At 51.3% G+C, this 17790-nt stretch overlaps 76 pseudogenes; all 76 read left to right on the top strand.

Moving 5' to 3' along the window:
* The first annotated feature begins 3715 nt into the window (after positions 1-3715).
* LOC144183893 (5S ribosomal RNA) lies at positions 3716-3834 on the top strand (annotated as a pseudogene).
* Positions 3835-3890: 56 nt separating this feature from the next.
* LOC144184626 (5S ribosomal RNA) lies at positions 3891-4009 on the top strand (annotated as a pseudogene).
* Positions 4010-4250: 241 nt separating this feature from the next.
* On the top strand, positions 4251-4369 carry LOC144188432 (5S ribosomal RNA; annotated as a pseudogene).
* Positions 4370-4425: 56 nt separating this feature from the next.
* On the top strand, positions 4426-4544 carry LOC144187283 (5S ribosomal RNA; annotated as a pseudogene).
* Positions 4545-4600: 56 nt separating this feature from the next.
* Positions 4601-4719, top strand: LOC144189861 (5S ribosomal RNA; annotated as a pseudogene).
* A 56-nt stretch (positions 4720-4775) lies between these two features.
* LOC144188138 (5S ribosomal RNA) lies at positions 4776-4894 on the top strand (annotated as a pseudogene).
* Positions 4895-4950: 56 nt separating this feature from the next.
* On the top strand, positions 4951-5079 carry LOC144184978 (5S ribosomal RNA; annotated as a pseudogene).
* Positions 5080-5135: 56 nt separating this feature from the next.
* On the top strand, positions 5136-5253 carry LOC144186838 (5S ribosomal RNA; annotated as a pseudogene).
* A 56-nt stretch (positions 5254-5309) lies between these two features.
* Positions 5310-5428, top strand: LOC144190587 (5S ribosomal RNA; annotated as a pseudogene).
* A 56-nt stretch (positions 5429-5484) lies between these two features.
* LOC144182802 (5S ribosomal RNA) lies at positions 5485-5603 on the top strand (annotated as a pseudogene).
* A 56-nt stretch (positions 5604-5659) lies between these two features.
* Positions 5660-5788, top strand: LOC144184926 (5S ribosomal RNA; annotated as a pseudogene).
* A 56-nt stretch (positions 5789-5844) lies between these two features.
* LOC144185177 (5S ribosomal RNA) lies at positions 5845-5963 on the top strand (annotated as a pseudogene).
* A 56-nt stretch (positions 5964-6019) lies between these two features.
* On the top strand, positions 6020-6138 carry LOC144182073 (5S ribosomal RNA; annotated as a pseudogene).
* Positions 6139-6194: 56 nt separating this feature from the next.
* On the top strand, positions 6195-6313 carry LOC144191943 (5S ribosomal RNA; annotated as a pseudogene).
* A 221-nt stretch (positions 6314-6534) lies between these two features.
* On the top strand, positions 6535-6653 carry LOC144185467 (5S ribosomal RNA; annotated as a pseudogene).
* Positions 6654-6709: 56 nt separating this feature from the next.
* LOC144182923 (5S ribosomal RNA) lies at positions 6710-6838 on the top strand (annotated as a pseudogene).
* A 56-nt stretch (positions 6839-6894) lies between these two features.
* Positions 6895-7013, top strand: LOC144190641 (5S ribosomal RNA; annotated as a pseudogene).
* A 56-nt stretch (positions 7014-7069) lies between these two features.
* LOC144190575 (5S ribosomal RNA) lies at positions 7070-7188 on the top strand (annotated as a pseudogene).
* A 56-nt stretch (positions 7189-7244) lies between these two features.
* Positions 7245-7363, top strand: LOC144182790 (5S ribosomal RNA; annotated as a pseudogene).
* A 56-nt stretch (positions 7364-7419) lies between these two features.
* Positions 7420-7548, top strand: LOC144184925 (5S ribosomal RNA; annotated as a pseudogene).
* A 56-nt stretch (positions 7549-7604) lies between these two features.
* Positions 7605-7723, top strand: LOC144185176 (5S ribosomal RNA; annotated as a pseudogene).
* Positions 7724-7779: 56 nt separating this feature from the next.
* Positions 7780-7898, top strand: LOC144188987 (5S ribosomal RNA; annotated as a pseudogene).
* A 56-nt stretch (positions 7899-7954) lies between these two features.
* On the top strand, positions 7955-8073 carry LOC144191942 (5S ribosomal RNA; annotated as a pseudogene).
* A 221-nt stretch (positions 8074-8294) lies between these two features.
* Positions 8295-8413, top strand: LOC144183685 (5S ribosomal RNA; annotated as a pseudogene).
* Positions 8414-8469: 56 nt separating this feature from the next.
* On the top strand, positions 8470-8588 carry LOC144183175 (5S ribosomal RNA; annotated as a pseudogene).
* Positions 8589-8644: 56 nt separating this feature from the next.
* On the top strand, positions 8645-8764 carry LOC144191329 (5S ribosomal RNA; annotated as a pseudogene).
* Positions 8765-8820: 56 nt separating this feature from the next.
* On the top strand, positions 8821-8949 carry LOC144187241 (5S ribosomal RNA; annotated as a pseudogene).
* Positions 8950-9005: 56 nt separating this feature from the next.
* LOC144185116 (5S ribosomal RNA) lies at positions 9006-9134 on the top strand (annotated as a pseudogene).
* Positions 9135-9190: 56 nt separating this feature from the next.
* On the top strand, positions 9191-9319 carry LOC144186904 (5S ribosomal RNA; annotated as a pseudogene).
* Positions 9320-9375: 56 nt separating this feature from the next.
* Positions 9376-9494, top strand: LOC144184339 (5S ribosomal RNA; annotated as a pseudogene).
* A 56-nt stretch (positions 9495-9550) lies between these two features.
* On the top strand, positions 9551-9667 carry LOC144184826 (5S ribosomal RNA; annotated as a pseudogene).
* A 56-nt stretch (positions 9668-9723) lies between these two features.
* On the top strand, positions 9724-9842 carry LOC144184709 (5S ribosomal RNA; annotated as a pseudogene).
* Positions 9843-9898: 56 nt separating this feature from the next.
* LOC144185322 (5S ribosomal RNA) lies at positions 9899-10017 on the top strand (annotated as a pseudogene).
* Positions 10018-10073: 56 nt separating this feature from the next.
* Positions 10074-10193, top strand: LOC144183421 (5S ribosomal RNA; annotated as a pseudogene).
* Positions 10194-10249: 56 nt separating this feature from the next.
* LOC144183713 (5S ribosomal RNA) lies at positions 10250-10366 on the top strand (annotated as a pseudogene).
* A 56-nt stretch (positions 10367-10422) lies between these two features.
* Positions 10423-10541, top strand: LOC144191269 (5S ribosomal RNA; annotated as a pseudogene).
* Positions 10542-10597: 56 nt separating this feature from the next.
* LOC144188531 (5S ribosomal RNA) lies at positions 10598-10716 on the top strand (annotated as a pseudogene).
* Positions 10717-10772: 56 nt separating this feature from the next.
* On the top strand, positions 10773-10891 carry LOC144188336 (5S ribosomal RNA; annotated as a pseudogene).
* A 56-nt stretch (positions 10892-10947) lies between these two features.
* On the top strand, positions 10948-11066 carry LOC144189639 (5S ribosomal RNA; annotated as a pseudogene).
* A 55-nt stretch (positions 11067-11121) lies between these two features.
* Positions 11122-11240, top strand: LOC144188650 (5S ribosomal RNA; annotated as a pseudogene).
* Positions 11241-11296: 56 nt separating this feature from the next.
* On the top strand, positions 11297-11415 carry LOC144181708 (5S ribosomal RNA; annotated as a pseudogene).
* A 56-nt stretch (positions 11416-11471) lies between these two features.
* Positions 11472-11590, top strand: LOC144183432 (5S ribosomal RNA; annotated as a pseudogene).
* Positions 11591-11646: 56 nt separating this feature from the next.
* LOC144188624 (5S ribosomal RNA) lies at positions 11647-11765 on the top strand (annotated as a pseudogene).
* Positions 11766-11821: 56 nt separating this feature from the next.
* LOC144183270 (5S ribosomal RNA) lies at positions 11822-11940 on the top strand (annotated as a pseudogene).
* Positions 11941-11996: 56 nt separating this feature from the next.
* Positions 11997-12115, top strand: LOC144182705 (5S ribosomal RNA; annotated as a pseudogene).
* A 56-nt stretch (positions 12116-12171) lies between these two features.
* LOC144186719 (5S ribosomal RNA) lies at positions 12172-12300 on the top strand (annotated as a pseudogene).
* Positions 12301-12356: 56 nt separating this feature from the next.
* On the top strand, positions 12357-12475 carry LOC144190640 (5S ribosomal RNA; annotated as a pseudogene).
* A 56-nt stretch (positions 12476-12531) lies between these two features.
* On the top strand, positions 12532-12650 carry LOC144188985 (5S ribosomal RNA; annotated as a pseudogene).
* A 56-nt stretch (positions 12651-12706) lies between these two features.
* On the top strand, positions 12707-12825 carry LOC144191941 (5S ribosomal RNA; annotated as a pseudogene).
* A 221-nt stretch (positions 12826-13046) lies between these two features.
* On the top strand, positions 13047-13165 carry LOC144183684 (5S ribosomal RNA; annotated as a pseudogene).
* A 56-nt stretch (positions 13166-13221) lies between these two features.
* LOC144183174 (5S ribosomal RNA) lies at positions 13222-13340 on the top strand (annotated as a pseudogene).
* A 56-nt stretch (positions 13341-13396) lies between these two features.
* On the top strand, positions 13397-13516 carry LOC144183880 (5S ribosomal RNA; annotated as a pseudogene).
* A 56-nt stretch (positions 13517-13572) lies between these two features.
* On the top strand, positions 13573-13701 carry LOC144187240 (5S ribosomal RNA; annotated as a pseudogene).
* A 56-nt stretch (positions 13702-13757) lies between these two features.
* On the top strand, positions 13758-13886 carry LOC144184756 (5S ribosomal RNA; annotated as a pseudogene).
* A 56-nt stretch (positions 13887-13942) lies between these two features.
* LOC144182299 (5S ribosomal RNA) lies at positions 13943-14071 on the top strand (annotated as a pseudogene).
* A 56-nt stretch (positions 14072-14127) lies between these two features.
* Positions 14128-14256, top strand: LOC144186903 (5S ribosomal RNA; annotated as a pseudogene).
* A 56-nt stretch (positions 14257-14312) lies between these two features.
* Positions 14313-14431, top strand: LOC144184338 (5S ribosomal RNA; annotated as a pseudogene).
* A 56-nt stretch (positions 14432-14487) lies between these two features.
* On the top strand, positions 14488-14604 carry LOC144184825 (5S ribosomal RNA; annotated as a pseudogene).
* Positions 14605-14660: 56 nt separating this feature from the next.
* LOC144187133 (5S ribosomal RNA) lies at positions 14661-14779 on the top strand (annotated as a pseudogene).
* Positions 14780-14835: 56 nt separating this feature from the next.
* LOC144185321 (5S ribosomal RNA) lies at positions 14836-14954 on the top strand (annotated as a pseudogene).
* A 56-nt stretch (positions 14955-15010) lies between these two features.
* Positions 15011-15130, top strand: LOC144183420 (5S ribosomal RNA; annotated as a pseudogene).
* A 56-nt stretch (positions 15131-15186) lies between these two features.
* LOC144183712 (5S ribosomal RNA) lies at positions 15187-15303 on the top strand (annotated as a pseudogene).
* Positions 15304-15359: 56 nt separating this feature from the next.
* LOC144191267 (5S ribosomal RNA) lies at positions 15360-15478 on the top strand (annotated as a pseudogene).
* Positions 15479-15534: 56 nt separating this feature from the next.
* On the top strand, positions 15535-15653 carry LOC144187418 (5S ribosomal RNA; annotated as a pseudogene).
* Positions 15654-15709: 56 nt separating this feature from the next.
* LOC144188335 (5S ribosomal RNA) lies at positions 15710-15828 on the top strand (annotated as a pseudogene).
* Positions 15829-15884: 56 nt separating this feature from the next.
* LOC144191469 (5S ribosomal RNA) lies at positions 15885-16003 on the top strand (annotated as a pseudogene).
* Positions 16004-16058: 55 nt separating this feature from the next.
* LOC144188649 (5S ribosomal RNA) lies at positions 16059-16177 on the top strand (annotated as a pseudogene).
* A 56-nt stretch (positions 16178-16233) lies between these two features.
* LOC144191964 (5S ribosomal RNA) lies at positions 16234-16352 on the top strand (annotated as a pseudogene).
* A 56-nt stretch (positions 16353-16408) lies between these two features.
* Positions 16409-16527, top strand: LOC144183431 (5S ribosomal RNA; annotated as a pseudogene).
* Positions 16528-16583: 56 nt separating this feature from the next.
* On the top strand, positions 16584-16702 carry LOC144191291 (5S ribosomal RNA; annotated as a pseudogene).
* Positions 16703-16758: 56 nt separating this feature from the next.
* LOC144183259 (5S ribosomal RNA) lies at positions 16759-16877 on the top strand (annotated as a pseudogene).
* Positions 16878-16933: 56 nt separating this feature from the next.
* Positions 16934-17052, top strand: LOC144186489 (5S ribosomal RNA; annotated as a pseudogene).
* A 56-nt stretch (positions 17053-17108) lies between these two features.
* Positions 17109-17227, top strand: LOC144182579 (5S ribosomal RNA; annotated as a pseudogene).
* A 56-nt stretch (positions 17228-17283) lies between these two features.
* LOC144190944 (5S ribosomal RNA) lies at positions 17284-17402 on the top strand (annotated as a pseudogene).
* A 56-nt stretch (positions 17403-17458) lies between these two features.
* LOC144186407 (5S ribosomal RNA) lies at positions 17459-17577 on the top strand (annotated as a pseudogene).
* A 56-nt stretch (positions 17578-17633) lies between these two features.
* LOC144182448 (5S ribosomal RNA) lies at positions 17634-17752 on the top strand (annotated as a pseudogene).
* The last annotated feature ends 38 nt before the right edge of the window (positions 17753-17790 follow it).

Genomic DNA, 17790 nt, shown 5'->3' with positions numbered 1-17790 from the left:
TTAGGTCATGGCGGCTGTGAAAATAAAAACCTTAGATGTGAAACTATTGCCACCTCAATTCGGGGAACAAACAGCTAAACTGATAGCATTAAAGAGGATATAACTTTGTGTGAAACTTGAAGGAAATTTTTTACAAACGGTTAAAATGCTAGAGTGGGGGTGTGTATATTAAAGGATCTACTAATGAATGCGGGGTGGATCCAGACTTTCCGGAATGTGGGGTATTCATGGCGTCCTCGAGAATTTGTGGATTTTCTCCGGGTACTCCAGTTTACTCCCACAAAATGAAATTATGGATGCTAGACTGGTTGAACACACTAAATTCTTTTTTTTATGAGTGTGAGCGTGAATGATAGTTTGTCTTTTTGTGTTTTTTGATTGGCAGACCACCGAGACATAATCTATCAATAAAAGATCAATAAAGAAAATAATTTGGGCTTGAGTCAAGGGAAGACCTATGTCTCGACAAGGGGGAGGTGGCCTTGCTACAACGGCACTACAAGGCTTAGGGTTTAAATCTATATGCATGCCCACATATCCATTTCAAAAAAATACATATAGATTTTATTTTATTTTATTAGATCATATGGATATCATTCCACGATATGGAATTCCAGAAACTATTTATAGTGATAATGGCTCCCATTTTGTTAATATAATAGTTGTCTACCATCCACAATTGGCGGACCTTATATGAAGTCCTGTTTGGTAGACCTTACAAATTGTTATTATTCACCACACAATGACAATTGGATGATGAGGCGAATCTATCAGAGAAAAAAAAACGCACACACCAAATTTAGACTATCAGAGGGAGATTTTGCTTCTTAACAGGAAACGGACGAAGCGACGGTGATTCTTGAAGACTGGATGCTGATAAGCAGCATAAAAGAAGAAACATCGGAGCAACGCAAAGTGGGAGGGTCCTTGTTACTGAAAGGGGACACGGATGCACCTTTCCCACAGTAAGAAGGTTGTCTAAATTGAAACGTTTCAAGAGGAAAACTCCCTAAACAAAGACAAAAAGTCATGTTGAAAACAATTATTGCTTTTGGGGCAATGAGATTAATGATGATTGTGATTCTATTCCTTTCCACAGTAGGGTTGTTTTCTCCAGTTGGAGAAAAAGGCGGAGGCGTTTCAATTGAGGATACACCTTCTTACGGGAGGGTAAACCGAGAAACATACACATTTACATTTAATTAACATTACCTACTAAATCAAATTTCCAAAATGAAAATATATATTTGGACTCGGCGACGTCCCGGTTGCCATACAAAGGGGCAATCTATGGTGGGAAATATGTGTGGTACATTAACAGCAAAAAATTGAAGATTGGGAAAAGCCTTGTTGCAGAAATTGGTCAAGATTGGAAAGCTTGGACTGACATATTAACCTGTGAAAATGTATTTCTGAAACAGGGATTTCCCAAACGGGGGATAATTGGGCGCTGTTAATGGAGTGTAAAGAGGACAAGCACTAGGTGGAGCTACTTTGGTAAAAGGGTGGTCTCAATTGAAACATTGAGGGGACGGGTAAAATAAACTTTCTGACTTAATAAAATACGGGAAACACCAATATTAATTGAAAAGATTATTGCTCAGCAAGCAATACCATAAAACTATAGGGAACTCTTTTATATTGGGTTTGACGTCTCCATATAGTTTCAATTGAGACTAAACCATCTTACAAAAGATTAGGATAACCTACCAGACAAGGGAAAAAACGATGGGGTCTAACAACTCCCTCAATCACCATTCTTTTGGGGAAAAGTGTTTTTACAAATGAAAAAACGTGTCCTACTTGGCAAGAAAAAAAAAAAAAAATATTGAAACAGTGTTTATCCTGTTACGCAGTAAATAGGAAGTCAATTTTTCCACTGTTTAATCATTTTACCTGCTTAAACCTTACAGGGCATGGTCTGAAGCTGGGGGCGATAAATGACGTGGTGTACCGGCGTTCTAAAACAAACTACACCCCTGATACCACGTTCTGGCCTATGGTGGCGGGGTGGTAGATAAATTATACGACTCCTGCCGAAACGCGGCAGGACTAGGTACTTTGGTCTCACTGCTCTTACCGATGTCTGTTTTTCCATCCACAGTGGAGGAGATACAATTGGCGGCTCATAATTCGGCTGAAGGGTCGACCCTCCCGACATCGTCGAGAGGCATGGAGGGAAGGAGATCCAACATACATTGATGCGATTGGCATCCCCTGGGGCGTACCAGATGAGTATAAGCTGGCTAATCAGATCGCAGCAGGTTGGGAGTCTATCTTCCTTCTAATCACCCCAAACAAAAATGTGGATAGAATAAATTACTTACATTACAATGTTCAAAACTTGGAAATTATACTGAACAGGGATTTGTGGCCATGAAGGAACAACTGGCAGCTACCAGTCTGATGGCGTTCCAGAATCGCATAGCGGTGGATATGATCCTTGAAACAGGGGGCGTGTGTGCAATGTTTGGAAAACAATGTTGCACCTTCATACCGAACAACGCGTCACCCAGTGGATCTCTCACCAGGGCCATTACTGGCCTGCAAACACTGAACCGCAATATGCAAGAGCACTCTGGAGTAGATACGTCCGCATTGTCAGATTGGTGGGATAAGACCTTTGGAAAATCTAAAGATTTGGCTACATCCTTCGTGGTTACTATAGGCACAATTACCGCTATCCTAACATTGTGTGGGTGATGTAGAATCCCGTTTGCGCTCCTTGCTAAGCCGACTTATAACTACTGCAATTGCCCCTACAAATTCTAAAGTACATGAGTTGTATCTTATGGGACGGTTTGGGGAAAGCAGTGAGGTCCAGGAGTACGGTAAATCCGAGGACCAATTGGACGAATATAATTATGTTTTTTCTCTTTCAGACCAGCCATGGGAGTAAGGAGTAGGCGGGAAAAATCACAGTCACCCGACATTACCATTTAGTGATTACTAAGAAATGACTAATAACATACATATTATAAAAACGGGGGAATGTTGGGTTTGTTCTGTTTTACTATTATAATAGTTATATTAATTCATTTCTTTATTAAATCATTCTCTTTCTTTTCTCTGTATGAATTCATTACTTTGTTAAATCATTCTCTTTCTGTTTTTCAAAAGTGTTGAGGTCACACCAAGTCATCTTTAACCTGGACAGCCTGTTCCAGGATGGTTATACAAACAATCCACCCAATCTGGGTCCTTGAGATTTGGTGGGCCCTTGGTGACGAGGACAGGGCTATTCGGACAATAACAAGAATATTGTTATCGTTATGTAACCGTACACTTCGGGTTTTTCTGTATGTAACGATTATATGATTATGATTATATTATATGATTCTTAGGTCAAGGAGGTTGTATAATTACTCTAATCTACATGTTGTTAGGTCTAGTCCCTGTTTTTGTTATTAGTAAAATACTTTGATTGTTATTGTAGTCCCAGATGTTGTTTTTACTCATACGTGATGGAATGATCAACAACTCTGTAACTTGTGACCATAAGAATGGGACGAAAACGTCTATTCGGGAAGACGTTCGGAAGTTGTAAGGTGACACTTGCTGTAACGCTCCCCTCCGGAGGCTTTTATCTGTTGTATCCATTTCTATTTAATTAAATGTCAATAATTGAATAAGATGTCTTCCTGCAGTTATTGATAATTACGGACGAAGGTAATTATTAATGAACCTGACAGTGTCCATCTGCTAGTGCAGTACCGCTCACGGCCATACCACCCTGAAAAGGCCCGATCTCGTGCGATCTCGGAAGCCAAGCATGGTTCGGCCTGGTTAGCACCTGATTGGGAGACCGCTTGGGAATACCAGGTGCTGTGAGAACCATGCCCCGCATCTTTTTCGACATTTCATGGGTGTCCATCTGCATGAACAGTACCGCTCACAGCCATACCACCCTGAAAAGGCCTGATCTCGCCCGATCTCGGAAGCCAAGCATGGTTCGGCCTGTTTAGTACCTGTTTGGGAGACCGCTTGGGAATACCAGGTGCTGTGAGAACCATGCCCCGCATCTTTTTCGACATTTCATGGGTGTCCATCTGCAAGAGCAGTACCACTCACGGCCATACCACCCTGAAAAGGCCCGATCTCGTCCGATCTCGTCCGATCTTGGAAGCCAAGCATGATTCGGCCTGGTTAGTATCTGATTGGGAGACCGCTTAGGAATACCAGGTTCTGTGAGAACCATGCCCCGCATCTTTTTCGACATTTCATGGGTGTCCATCTGCAAGAGCAGTATTGCTCACGGCCATACCACCCTGAAAAGGCCCGATCTCGTCCGATCTCGGAAGCCAAGCATAGTTCGGCCTGGTTAGTACCTGATTGGGAGACCGCTTGGGAATACCAGGTGCTGTGAGCATCATACCCCGCATCTTTTTCGACATTTCATGGGTGTCCATCTGCAATAGCGGTACCGCTCGCGGCCATACCACCCTGAAAAGGCCCGATCTCGTCCGATCTCGGAAGCCAAGCATGGTTCGGCCTGGTTAGTACCTGATTGGGAGACCGCTTGGGAATACCAGGTGCTGTGAGCATCATACCCCGCATCTTTTTCGACATTTCATGGGTGTCCATCTGCATGAGCAGTACCGCTCACGGCCATACCACCCTGAAAAGGTCCGATCTCGTCCGATCTCGGAAGCCAAGCATGGTTCGGCCTGTTTAGTACCTGATTGGGAGACCGCTTGGGAATACCAGGTGCTGTGAGCATCATACCCCGCATCTTTTTCGACATTTCATGGGTGTCCATCTGCTAGTGCAGTACCGCTCACGGCCATACCACCCTGAAAAGGCCCGATCTCGTCTGATCTCGGAAGCCAAGCATGGTTCGGCCTGTTTAGTACCTGATTGGGAGACCGCTTGGGAATACCAGGTGCTGTGAGCATCATACCCTGCATCTTTTTCGACATTTCATGGGTGTCCATCTGCAAGAGCAGTACCGCTCACTGCCATACCACCCTGAAAAGGCCCGATCTCGTCCGATCTCGTCCGATCTCGGCAGCCAAGCATGGTTCGGCCTGGTTAGTACCTGATTGGGAGACCGCTTGGGAATACCAGGTGCTGTGAGCATCATACCCCGCATCTTTTTCGACATTTCATGGGTGTCCATCTGCTAGTACAGTACCGCTCACGGCCATACCACCCTGAAAAGGCCCGATCTCGTTCGATCTCGGAAGCCAAGCATGGTTCGGCCTGGTCAGTACCTGATTAGGAGACCGCTTGTAATACCAGGTGCTGTGAGCATCATACCCCGCATCTTTTTCGACATTTCATGGGTGTCCATCTGCTAGCGCAGTACCGCTCACGGCCATACCACCCTGAAAAGGCCCGATCTCGTCCGATCTCGGAAGCCAAGCATGGTTCGGCCTGGTTAGTACCTGATTGGGAGACCGCTTGGGAATACCAGGTGCTGTGAGCATCATACCCCGCATCTTTTTCGACATTTCATGGGTGTCCATCTGCAGGAGCAGTACCGCTCACGGCCATACCACCCTGAAAAGGCCCGATCTCGTCCGATCTCGGAAGCCAAGCATGGTCCGGCCTGGTTAGTACCTGATTGGGAGACCGCTTGGGAATACCAGGTGCTGTGAGCATCATACCCCGCATCTTTTTCGACATTTCATGGGTGTCCATCTGCAAGAGCAGTACCGCTCACGGCCATACCACCCTGATAAGGCCCGATCTCGCCCGCTCTCGTCCGATCTCGGCAGCCAAGCATGGTTCGGCCTGGTTAGTACCTGATTGGGAGACCGCTTGGGAATACCAGGTGCTGTGAGCATCATACCCCGCATCTTTTTCGACATTTCATGGGTGTCCATCTGCTAGTACAGTACCGCTCACGGCCATACCACCCTGAAAAGGCCCGATCTCGTCCGATCTCGGAAGCCAAGTATGGTCCGGCCTGGTCAGTACCTGATTGGGAGACCGCTTGCGAATACCAGGTCCTGTGAGCATCATACCCCGCATCTTTTTCGACATTTCATGGGTGTCCATCTGCAAGAGCAGTACCGCTCAAGGCCATACCACCCTGAAAAGGCCCGATCTCGTCCGATCTCGGAAGCCAAGCATGGTTCGGCCTGGTTAGTACCTGATTGGGAGACCGCTTGGGAATACCAGGTGCAGTGAGCATCATACCCCGCATCTTTTTCGACATTTCATGGGTGTCCATCTGCAGGAGCAGTACCGCTCACGGCCATACCACCCTGAAAAGGCCCGTTCTCGTCCGATCTCGGAAGCCAAGCATGGTTTGGCCTGTTTAGTACCTGATTGGGACACCGCTTGGGAATACCAGGTGCTGTGAGCATCATACCCCGCATCTTTTTCGACATTTCATGGGTGTCCATCTGCAAAAGCAGTACCGCTCAAGGCCATACCACCCTGAAAAGGCCCGATCTCGGAAGCCAAGCATGGTCCGGCCTGGTTAGTACCTGATTGGGAGACTGCTTGGGAATACCAGGTTCTGTGAGCATCATACCCTGCATCTTTTTCGACATTTCATTGGTGTCCATCTGCTAGTGCAGTACCGCTCACGGCCATACCACCCTGAAAAGGCCCGATCTCGTCCGATCTCGGCAGCCAAGCATCGTTCGGCCTGTTTAGTACCTGATTGGGAGACCGCTTCAGAATACCAGGTGCTGTGAGCATCATACCCCGCATCTTTTTCGACATTTCATGGGTGTCCATCTGCTAGTGCAGTACCGCTCACGGCCATACCACCCTGAAAAGGCCCGATCTCGTCCGATCTCGTCCGATCTCGGCAGCCAAGCATGGTTCGGCCTGGTTAGTACCTGATTGGGAGACCGCTTGGGAATACCAGGTGCTGTGAGCATCATACCCCGCATCTTTTTCGACATTTCATGGGTGTCCATCTGCTAGTACAGTACCGCTCACGGCCATACCACCCTGAAAAGGCCCGATCTCGTTCGATCTCGGAAGCCAAGCATGGTTCGGCCTGGTCAGTACCTGATTAGGAGACCGCTTGGGAATACCAGGTGCTGTGAGCATCATACCCCGCATCTTTTTCGACATTTCATGGGTGTCCATCTGCTAGCGCAGTACCGCTCACGGCCATACCACCCTGAAAAGGCCCGATCTCGTCCGATCTCGGAAGCCAAGCATGGTTCGGCCTGGTTAGTACCTGATTGGGAGACCGCTTGGGAATACCAGGTGCTGTGAGCATCATACCCCGCATCTTTTTCGACATTTCATGGGTGTCCATCTGCAGGAGCAGTACCGCTCACGGCCATACCACCCTGAAAAGGCCCGATCTCGTCCGATCTCGGAAGCCAAGCATGGTCCGGCCTGGTTAGTACCTGATTGGGAGACCGCTTGGGAATACCAGGTGCTGTGAGCATCATACCCCGCATCTTTTTCGACATTTCATGGGTGTCCATCTGCAAGAGCAGTACCGCTCACGGCCATACCACCCTGATAAGGCCCGATCTCGCCCGCTCTCGTCCGATCTCGGCAGCCAAGCATGGTTCGGCCTGGTTAGTACCTGATTGGGAGACCGCTTGGGAATACCAGGTGCTGTGAGCATCATACCCCGCATCTTTTTCGACATTTCATGGGTGTCCATCTGCTAGTACAGTACCGCTCACGGCCATACCACCCTGAAAAGGCCCGATCTCGTCCGATCTCGGAAGCCAAGTATGGTCCGGCCTGGTCAGTACCTGATTGGGAGACCGCTTGCGAATACCAGGTCCTGTGAGCATCATACCCCGCATCTTTTTCGACATTTCATGGGTGTCCATCTGCAAGAGCAGTACCGCTCACGGCCATACCACCCTGAAAAGGCCCGATCTCGTCCGATCTCGGAAGCCAAGCATGGTTCGGCCTGGTTAGTACCTGATTGGGAGACCGCTTGGGAATACCAGGTGCAGTGAGCATCATACCCCGCATCTTTTTCGACATTTCATGGGTGTCCATCTGCAGGAGCAGTACCGCTCACGGCCATACCACCCTGAAAAGGCCCGTTCTCGTCCGATCTCGGAAGCCAAGCATGGTTTGGCCTGTTTAGTACCTGATTGGGACACCGCTTGGGAATACCAGGTGCTGTGAGCATCATACCCCGCATCTTTTTCGACATTTCATGGGTGTCCATCTGCAAAAGCAGTACCGCTCAAGGCCATACCACCCTGAAAAGGCCCGATCTCGGAAGCCAAGCATGGTCCGGCCTGGTTAGTACCTGATTGGGAGACTGCTTGGGAATACCAGGTTCTGTGAGCATCATACCCTGCATCTTTTTCGACATTTCATTGGTGTCCATCTGCTAGTGCAGTACCGCTCACGGCCATACCACCCTGAAAAGGCCCGATCTCGTCCGATCTCGGCAGCCAAGCATCGTTCGGCCTGTTTAGTACCTGATTGGGAGACCGCTTCGGAATACCAGGTGCTGTGAGCATCATACCCCGCATCTTTTTCGACATTTCATGGGTGTCCATCTGCTAGTGCAGTACCGCTCACGGCCATACCACCCTGAAAAGGCCCGATCTTGTCCGATCTCGGCAGCCAAGCATGGTTCGGCCTGTTTAGTACCTGATTGGGAGACCGCTTCGGAATACCAGGTGCTGTGAGCATCATACCCCGCATCTTTTTCGACATTTCATGGGTGTCCATCTGCTAGTGCAGTACCGCTCACGGCCATACCACCCTGATAAGGCCCGATCTCGTCCGATCTCGGAAGCCAAGCATGGTTTGGGCCTGTTTAGTACCTGATTGGGAGACCGCTTGGGAATACCAGGTTCTGTGAGCATCATACCCCGCATCTTTTTCGACATTTCATGGGTGTCCATCTGCTAGTGCAGTACCGCTCACGGCCATACCACCCTGAAAAGGCCCGATCTCGTCCGATCTCGTCCGATCTCGGCAGCCAAGCATCGTTCGGACTGGTTAGTACCTGATTGGGAGACCGCTTGGGAATACCAGGTGCTGTGAGCATCATACCCTGCATCTTTTTCGACATTTCATGGGTGTCCATCTGCAAGAGCAGTACCGCTCACAGCCATACCACCCTGATAAGGCCCGATCTCGCCCGATCTCGTCCGATTTCGGCAGCCAAGCATGGTTCGGCCTGGTTAGTACCTGATTGGGAGACCGCTTGGGAATACCAGGTGCTGTGAGCATCATACCCCGCATCTTTTTCGACATTTCATGGGTGTCCATCTGCAAGAGCAGTACCGCTCACGGCCATACCACCCTGATAAGGCCCGATCTCGCCCGATCTCGTCCGATCTCGGAAGCCGAGCATGGTTCGGCCTGTTTAGTACCTGATTGGGAGACTGCTTGGGAATACCAGGTGCTGTGAGCATCATACCCCGCATCTTTTTCGACATTTCATGGGTGTCCATCTGCAAGAGCAGTACCGCTCTCGGCCATACCACCCTGAAAAGGCCCGATCTCGTCCGATTTCGGAAGCCAAGCATGGTTCGGCCTGGTTCGTAGCTGATTGGGAGACCGCTTGGGAATACCAGGTGCTGTGAGCATCATACCCCGCATCTTTTTCGACATTTCATGGGTGTCCATCTGGTGGTGCAGTACCGCTCACGGCCATACCACCCTGAAAAGGCCCGATTGTCCGATCTCGGAAGCCAAGCATGGTTAGGCCTGGTTAGTACCTGATTGGGAGACCGCTTGGAAATACCAGGTGCTGTGAGCATCATACCCCGCATCTTTTTCGACATTTAATGGGTGTCCATCTGCAAGAGCAGTACTGCTCACGGCCATACCACCCTGAAAAGGCCCGATCTCGCCCGATCTCGGCAGCCAAGCATGATTCGGCCTGGTTACTACCTGATTGGGAGACCGCTTGGGAATACCAGGTGCTGTGAGCATCATACCCTGCATCTTTTTCGACATTTCATGGGTGTCCATCTGCAAGAGCAGTACCGCTCACGGCCATACCACCCTGAAAAGGCCCGATCTCGTCCGATCTCGGAAGCCAGGCATGGTTCGGACTGGTTAGTACCTGATTGGGAGACCGCTTGGAAATACCAGGTGCTGTGAGCATCATACCCCGCATCTTTTTCGACATTTCTTGGGTGTCCATCTGCTAGTGCAGTACCGCTCACGGCCATACCACCCTGAAAAGGCCCGATCTCGTCCGATCTCGGAAAGCCAAGCATGGTTCGGCCTGGTTAGTACCTGATTGGGAGACTGCTTGGAAATACCAGGTGCTGTGAGCATCATACCCCGCATCTTTTTCGACATTTCATGGGTGTCCATCTGCTAGTGCAGTACCGCTCACGGCCATACCACCCTGAAAAGGCCCGATTGTCCGATCTCGGAAGCCAAGCATGGTTCGGCCTGGTTAGTACCTGATTGGGAGACCGCTTGGGAATACCAGGTGCTGTGAGCATCATACCCCGCATCTTTTTCGACATTTCATGGGTGTCCATCTGCAAGAGCAGTACCGCTCACGGCCATACCACCCTGAAAAGGCCCGATCTCGTCCGATCGCGGCAGCCAAGCATGGTTCGGCCTGTTTAGTACCTGAATGGGAGACCGCTTGGGAATACCAGGTGCTGTGAGCATCATACGCCGCATCTTTTTCGACATTTCATGGGTGTCCATCTGCAAGAGCAGTACCGCTCATGGCCATACCACCCTGAAAAGGCCCGATCTCGCCCGATCTCGGAATCCAAGCATGGTTCGGCCTGGTTAGTACCTGATTGGGAGACCGCTTGGGAATACCAGGTGCTGTGAGCATCATACCCTGCATCTTTTTCGACATTTCATGGGTGTCCATCTGCAGGAGCAGTACCGCACACGGCCATACCACCCTGAAAAGGCCCGATCTCGTCCGATCTCGGAAGCCAAGCATGGTTTGGCCTGGTTAGTACCTGGTTGGGAGACTGCTTGGGAATACCAGGTGCTGTGAGCATCATACCCCGCGTCTTTTTCGACATTTCATGGGTGTCCATCTGCTAGTGCAGTACCGCTCACGGCCATACCACCCTGAAAAGGCCCGATCTCGTCCGATCTCGGCAGCCAAGCATGGTTCGGCCTGTTTAGTACCTGATTGGGAGACCGCTTGGGAATACCAGGTGCTGTGAGTTCATACCCCGCATCTTTTTCGACATTTCATGGGTGTCCATCTGCTAGTGCAGTACCGCTCACGGCCATACCACCCTGAAAAGGCCCAATCTCGTCCGAACTCGGAAGCCAAGCATGGTTCGGCCTGGTTAGTACCTGATTGGGAGACCGCTTGGGAATACCAGGTGCTGTGAGCATCATACCCCGCATCTTCTTCGACATTTCATGGGTGTCCATCTGCAAGAACAGTACCGCTCACGGCCATACCACCCTGAAAAGGCTCGATCTCGCCCGATCTCGGAAGCCAAGCATGGTTCGGCCTGGTTAGTACCTGATTGGGAGATCGCTTGGGAATACCAGGTGCTGTGAGCATCATACCCCGCATCTTTTTCGACATTTCATGGGTGTCCATCTGCTAGTGCAGTACCGCTCACGGCCATACCACCCTGAAAAGGCCCGATCTCGTCCGATCTTGGAAGCCAAGCATGGTTCGGCCTGGTTAGTACCTGATTGGGAGTCCGCTTGGGAATACCAGGTGCTGTGTACATCATACCCCGCATCTTTTTCGACATTTCATGGGTGTCCATCTGCTAGTGCAGTACCGCTCACGGCCATACCACCCTGAAAAGGCCCGATCTCGTCCGAACTCGGAAGCCAAGCATGGTTCGGCCTGGTTAGTACCTGATTGGGAGACCGCTTGGGAATATCAGGTGCTGTGAGAACCATGCCCCGCATCTTTTTCGACATTTCATGGGTGTCCATCTGCAACAGCAGTACCGCTCACGGCCATACCACCCTGAAAAGGCCCGATCTCGTCCGATCTCGGAAGCCAAGCATGGTTCGGCCTGGTTAGTACCTGGTTGGAAGACCGCTTGGGAATACCAGGTGCTGTGAGCATCGTACCCCGCATCTTTTTCGACATTTCATGGGTGTCCATCTGCTAGTGCAGTACCGCGCACGGCCATACCACCCTGAAAAGGCCCGATCTCGTCCGTTCTTGGAAGCCAAGCATGGTTCGGCCTGGTTAGTACCTGATTGGGAGACCGCTTGGGAATACCAGGTGCTGTGAGCATCATACCCTGCATCTTTTTCGACATTTCATGGGTGTCCATCTGCAAGAGCAGTACCGATTACTGCCATACCACCCTGAAAAGGCCCGATCTCGTCCGATCTCGTCCGATCTCGGCAGCCAAGCATGGTTCGGCCTGGTTAGTACCTGATTGGGAGACCGCTTGGGAATACCAGGTGCTGTGAGCATCATACCCCGCATCTTTTTCGACATTTCATGGGTGTCCATCTGCTAGTACAGTACCGCTCACGGCCATACCACCCTGAAAAGGCCCGATCTCGTTCGATCTCGGAAGCCAAGCATGGTTCGGCCTGGTCAGTACCTGATTAGGAGACCGCTTGGGAATACCAGGTGCTGTGAGCATCATACCCCGCATCTTTTTCGACATTTCATGGGTGTCCATCTGCTAGTGCAGTACCGCTCACGGCCATACCACCCTGAAAAGGCCCGATCTCGTCCGATCTCGGAAGCCAAGCATGGTTCGGCCTGGTTAGTACCTGATTGGGAGACCGCTTGGGAATACCAGGTGCAGTGAGCATCATACCCCGCATCTTTTTCGACATTTCATGGGTGTCCATCTGCAGGAGCAGTACCGCTCACGGCCATACCACCCTGAAAAGGCCCGTTCTCGTCCGATCTCGGAAGCCAAGCATGGTTTGGCCTGTTTAGTACCTGATTGGGACACCGCTTGGGAATACCAGGTGCTGTGAGCATCATACCCCGCATCTTTTTCGACATTTCATGGGTGTCCATCTGCAAAAGCAGTACCGCTCAAGGCCATACCACCCTGAAAAGGCCCGATCTCGGAAGCCAAGCATGGTCCGGCCTGGTTAGTACCTGATTGGGAGACTGCTTGGGAATACCAGGTTCTGTGAGCATCATACCCTGCATCTTTTTCGACATTTCATTGGTGTCCATCTGCTAGTGCAGTACCGCTCACGGCCATACCACCCTGAAAAGGCCCGATCTCGTCCGATCTCGGCAGCCAAGCATCGTTCGGCCTGTTTAGTACCTGATTGGGAGACCGCTTCGGAATACCAGGTGCTGTGAGCATCATACCCCGCATCTTTTTCGACATTTCATGGGTGTCCATCTGCTAGTGCAGTACCGCTCACGGCCATACCACCCTGAAAAGGCCCGATCTTGTCCGATCTCGGCAGCCAAGCATGGTTCGGCCTGTTTAGTACCTGATTGGGAGACCGCTTCGGAATACCAGGTGCTGTGAGCATCATACCCCGCATCTTTTTCGACATTTCATGGGTGTCCATCTGCTAGTGCAGTACCGCTCACGGCCATACCACCCTGATAAGGCCCGATCTCGTCCGATATCGGAAGCCAAGCATGGTTTGGGCCTGTTTAGTACCTGATTGGGAGACCGCTTGGGAATACCAGGTTCTGTGAGCATCATACCCCGCATCTTTTTCGACATTTCATGGGTGTCCATCTGCTAGTGCAGTACCGCTCACGGCCATACCACCCTGAAAAGGCCCGATCTCGTCCGATCTCGTCCGATCTCGGCAGCCAAGCATCGTTCGGACTGGTTAGTACCTGATTGGGAGACCGCTTGGGAATACCAGGTGCTGTGAGCATCATACCCTGCATCTTTTTCGACATTTCATGGGTGTCCATCTGCAAGAGCAGTACCGCTCACAGCCATACCACCCTGATAAGGCCCGATCTCGCCCGATCTCGTCCGATTTCGGCAGCCAAGCATGGTTCGGCCTGGTTAGTACTTGATTGGGAGACCGCTTGGGAATACCAGGTGCTGTGAGCATCATACCCCGCATCTTTTTCGACATTTCATGGGTGTCCATCTGCAAGGAGAGTACCGCTCACGGTCATACCACCCTGATAAGGCCCGATCTCGCCCGATCTCGTCCGATCTCGGAAGCCAAGCATGGTTCGGCCTGGTTAGTACCTGATTGGGAGACCGCTTGGGAATACCAGGTGCTGTGAGCATCATACCCCGCATCTTTTTCGACATTTCATGGGTGTCCATCTGCAAGAGCAGTACCGCTCACGGCCATACCACCCTGATAAGGCCCGATCTCGCCCGATCTCGTCCGATCTCGGAAGCCGAGCATGGTTCGGCCTGTTTAGTACCTGATTGGGAGACTGCTTGGGAATACCAGGTGCTGTGAGCATCATACCCCGCATCTTTTTCGACATTTCATGGGTGTCCATCTGCAAGAGCAGTACCGCTCTCGGCCATACCACCCTGAAAAGGCCCGATCTCGTCCGATTTCGGAAGCCAAGCATGGTTCGGCCTGGTTCGTAGCTGATTGGGAGACCGCTTGGGAATACCAGGTGCTGTGAGCATCATACCCCGCATCTTTTTCGACATTTCATGGGTGTCCATCTGGTGGTGCAGTACCGCTCACGGCCATACCACCCTGAAAAGGCCCGATTGTCCGATCTCGGAAGCCAAGCATGGTTAGGCCTGGTTAGTACCTGATTGGGAGACCGCTTGGAAATACCAGGTGCTGTGAGCATCATACCCCGCATCTTTTTCGACATTTAATGGGTGTCCATCTGCAAGAGCAGTACTGCTCATGGCCATACCACCCTGAAAAGGCCCGATCTCGCCCGATCTCGGCAGCCAAGCATGATTCGGCCTGGTTACTACCTGATTGGGAGACCGCTTGGGATTACCAGGTGCTGTGAGCATCATACCCTGCATCTTTTTCGACATTTCATGGGTGTCCATCTGCAAGAGCAGTACCGCTCACGGCCATACCACCCTGAAAAGGCCCGATCTCGTCCGATCTCGGAAGCCAGGCATGGTTCGGACTGGTTAGTACCTGATTGGGAGACCGCTTGGAAATACCAGGTGCTGTGAGCATCATACCCCGCATCTTTTTTGACATTTCTTGGGTGTCCATCTGCTAGTGCAGTACCGCTCACGGCCATACCACCCTGAAAAGGCCCGATCTCGTCCGATCTCGGAAAGCCAAGCATGGTTCGGCCTGGTTAGTACCTGATTGGGAGACTGCTTGGAAATACCAGGTGCTGTGAGCATCATACCCCGCATCTTTTTCGACATTTCATGGGTGTCCATCTGCTAGTGCAGTACCGCTCACGGCCATACCACCCTGAAAAGGCCCGATTGTCCGATCTCGGAAGCCAAGCATGGTTCGGCCTGGTTAGTACCTGATTGGGAGACCGCTTGGGAATACCAGGTGCTGTGAGCATCATACCCCGCATCTTTTTCGACATTTCATGGGTGTCCATCTGCAAGAGCAGTACCGCTCACGGCCATACCACCCTGAAAAGGCCCGATCTCGTCCGATCGCGGCAGCCAAGCATGGTTCGGCCTGTTTAGTACCTGAATGGGAGACCGCTTGGGAATACCAGGTGCTGTGAGCATCATACGCCGCATCTTTTTCGACATTTCATGGGTGTCCATCTGCAAGAGCAGTACCGCTCACGGCCATACCACCCTGAAAAGGCCCGATCTCGCCCGATCTCGGAATCCAAGCATGGTTCGGCCTGGTTAGTACCTGATTGGGAGACCGCTTGGGAATACCAGGTGCTGTGAGCATCATACCCTGCATCTTTTTCGACATTTCATGGGTGTCCATCTGCAGGAGCAGTACCGCACACGGCCATACCACCCTGAAAAGGCCCGATCTCGTCCGATCTCGGAAGCCAAGCATGGTTTGGCCTGGTTAGTACCTGGTTGGGAGACTGCTTGGGAATACCAGGTGCTGTGAGCATCATACCCCGCGTCTTTTTCGACATTTCATGGGTGTCCATCTGCTAGTGCAGTACCGCTCACGGCCATACCACCCTGAAAAGGCCCGATCTCGTCCGGTCTCGGCAGCCAAGCATGGTTCGGCCTGTTTAGTACCTGATTGGGAGACCGCTTGGGAATACCAGGTGCTGTGAGTTCATACCCCGCATCTTTTTCGACATTTCATGGGTGTCCATCTGCTAGTGCAGTACCGCTCACGGCCATACCACCCTGAAAAGGCCCAATCTCGTCCGAACTCGGAAGCCAAGCATGGTTCGGCCTGGTTAGTACCTGATTGGGAGACCGCTTGGGAATACCAGGTGCTGTGAGCATCATACCCCGCATCTTTTTCGACATTTCATGGGTGTCCATCTGCAAGAACAGTACCGCTCACGGCCATACCACCCTGAAAAGGCTCGATCTCGCCCGATCTCGGAAGCCAAGCATGGTTCGGCCTGGTTAGTACCTGATTGGGAGATCGCTTGGGAATACCAGGTGCTGTGAGCATCATACCCCGCATCTTTTTCGACATTTCATGGGTGTCCATCTGCTAGTGCAGTACCGCTCACGGCCATACCACCCTGAAAAGGCCCGATCTCGTCCGATCTTGGAAGCCAAGCATGGTTCGGCCTGGTTAGTACCTGATTGGGAGTCCGCTTGGGAATACCAGGTGCTGTGTACATCATACCCCGCATCTTTTTCGACATTTCATGGGTGTCCATCTGCTAGTGCAGTACCGCTCACGGCCATACCACCCTGAAAAGGCCCGATCTCGTCCGATCTCGGAAGCCAAGCATGGTTAGACTTGTTTAGTACCAGATTGGGAGACCGCTTGGGAATATCAGGTGCTGTGAGAACCATGCCCCGCATCTTTTTCGACATTTCATGGGTGTCCATCTGCAACAGCAGTACCGCTCACGGCCATACCACCCTGAAAAGGCCCGATCTCGTCCGATCTCGGAAGCCAAGCATGGTTCGGCCTGGTTAGTACCTGGTTGGAAGACCGCTTGGGAATACCAGGTGCTGTGAGCATCGTACCCCGCATCTTTTTCGACATTTCATGGGTGTCCATCTGCTAGTGCAGTACCGCGCACGGCCATACCACCCTGAAAAGGCCCGATCTCGTCCGTTCTTGGAAGCCAAGCATGGTTCGGCCTGGTTAGTACCTGATTGGTAGACCGCTTGGAAATACCAGGTGCTGTGAGCATCATACCCCGCATCTTTTTCGACATTTCATGGGTGTCCATCTGCTAGTGCAGTACTGCTCACGGCCATACCACCCTGAAAAGGCCCGATCTCGTCCGATCTCGGCAGCCAAGCATGGTTCGGTCTGTTTAGTACCTGATTGGGAGACCGCTTCGGAATACCAGGTGCTGTGAGCATCATACCTCGCATCTTTTTCGACATTTCATGGGTGTCCATCTGCTAGTGCAGTACCGCTCACGGCCATACCACCCTGAAAAGGCCCGATCTCGTCCGATCTCGGAAGCCAAGCATGGTTCGGCCTGTTTAGTACCTGATTGGGAGACCGCTTGGGAATACCAGATGCTGTGAGCACCATACCCCGCATCTTTTTCGACATTTCATGGGTGTCCATCTGCAAGTGCAGTACCGCTCACGGCCATACCACCCTGAAAAGGCCCGATCTCGTCCGATCGTGGAAGCCAAGCATGGTTCGGCCTGTTTAGTACCTGATTGGGAGACCGCTTGGGAATACCAGGTGCTCTGAGCATCATACCCCGCATCTTTTTCGACATTTCATGGGTGTCCATCTGCTAGTGCAGTACCGCTCACGGCCATACCACCCTGAAAAGGCCCGATCTCGTCCGATCTTGGAAGCCAAGCATGGTTCGGCCTGTTTAGTGCCTGATTGGGAGACCGCTTGGGAATACCAGGTGCTGTGAGCATCATACCCCGCATCTTTTTCGACATTTCATGGGTGTCC

This window comes from Stigmatopora nigra, unplaced genomic scaffold (assembly GCF_051989575.1).
Source record: "Stigmatopora nigra isolate UIUO_SnigA unplaced genomic scaffold, RoL_Snig_1.1 HiC_scaffold_24, whole genome shotgun sequence".
NCBI classification, from domain to species: domain Eukaryota; kingdom Metazoa; phylum Chordata; class Actinopteri; order Syngnathiformes; family Syngnathidae; genus Stigmatopora; species Stigmatopora nigra.
Note: the sequence above shows the minus strand (reverse complement) of the source record. Positions and strands in the feature narration are given on the sequence as shown.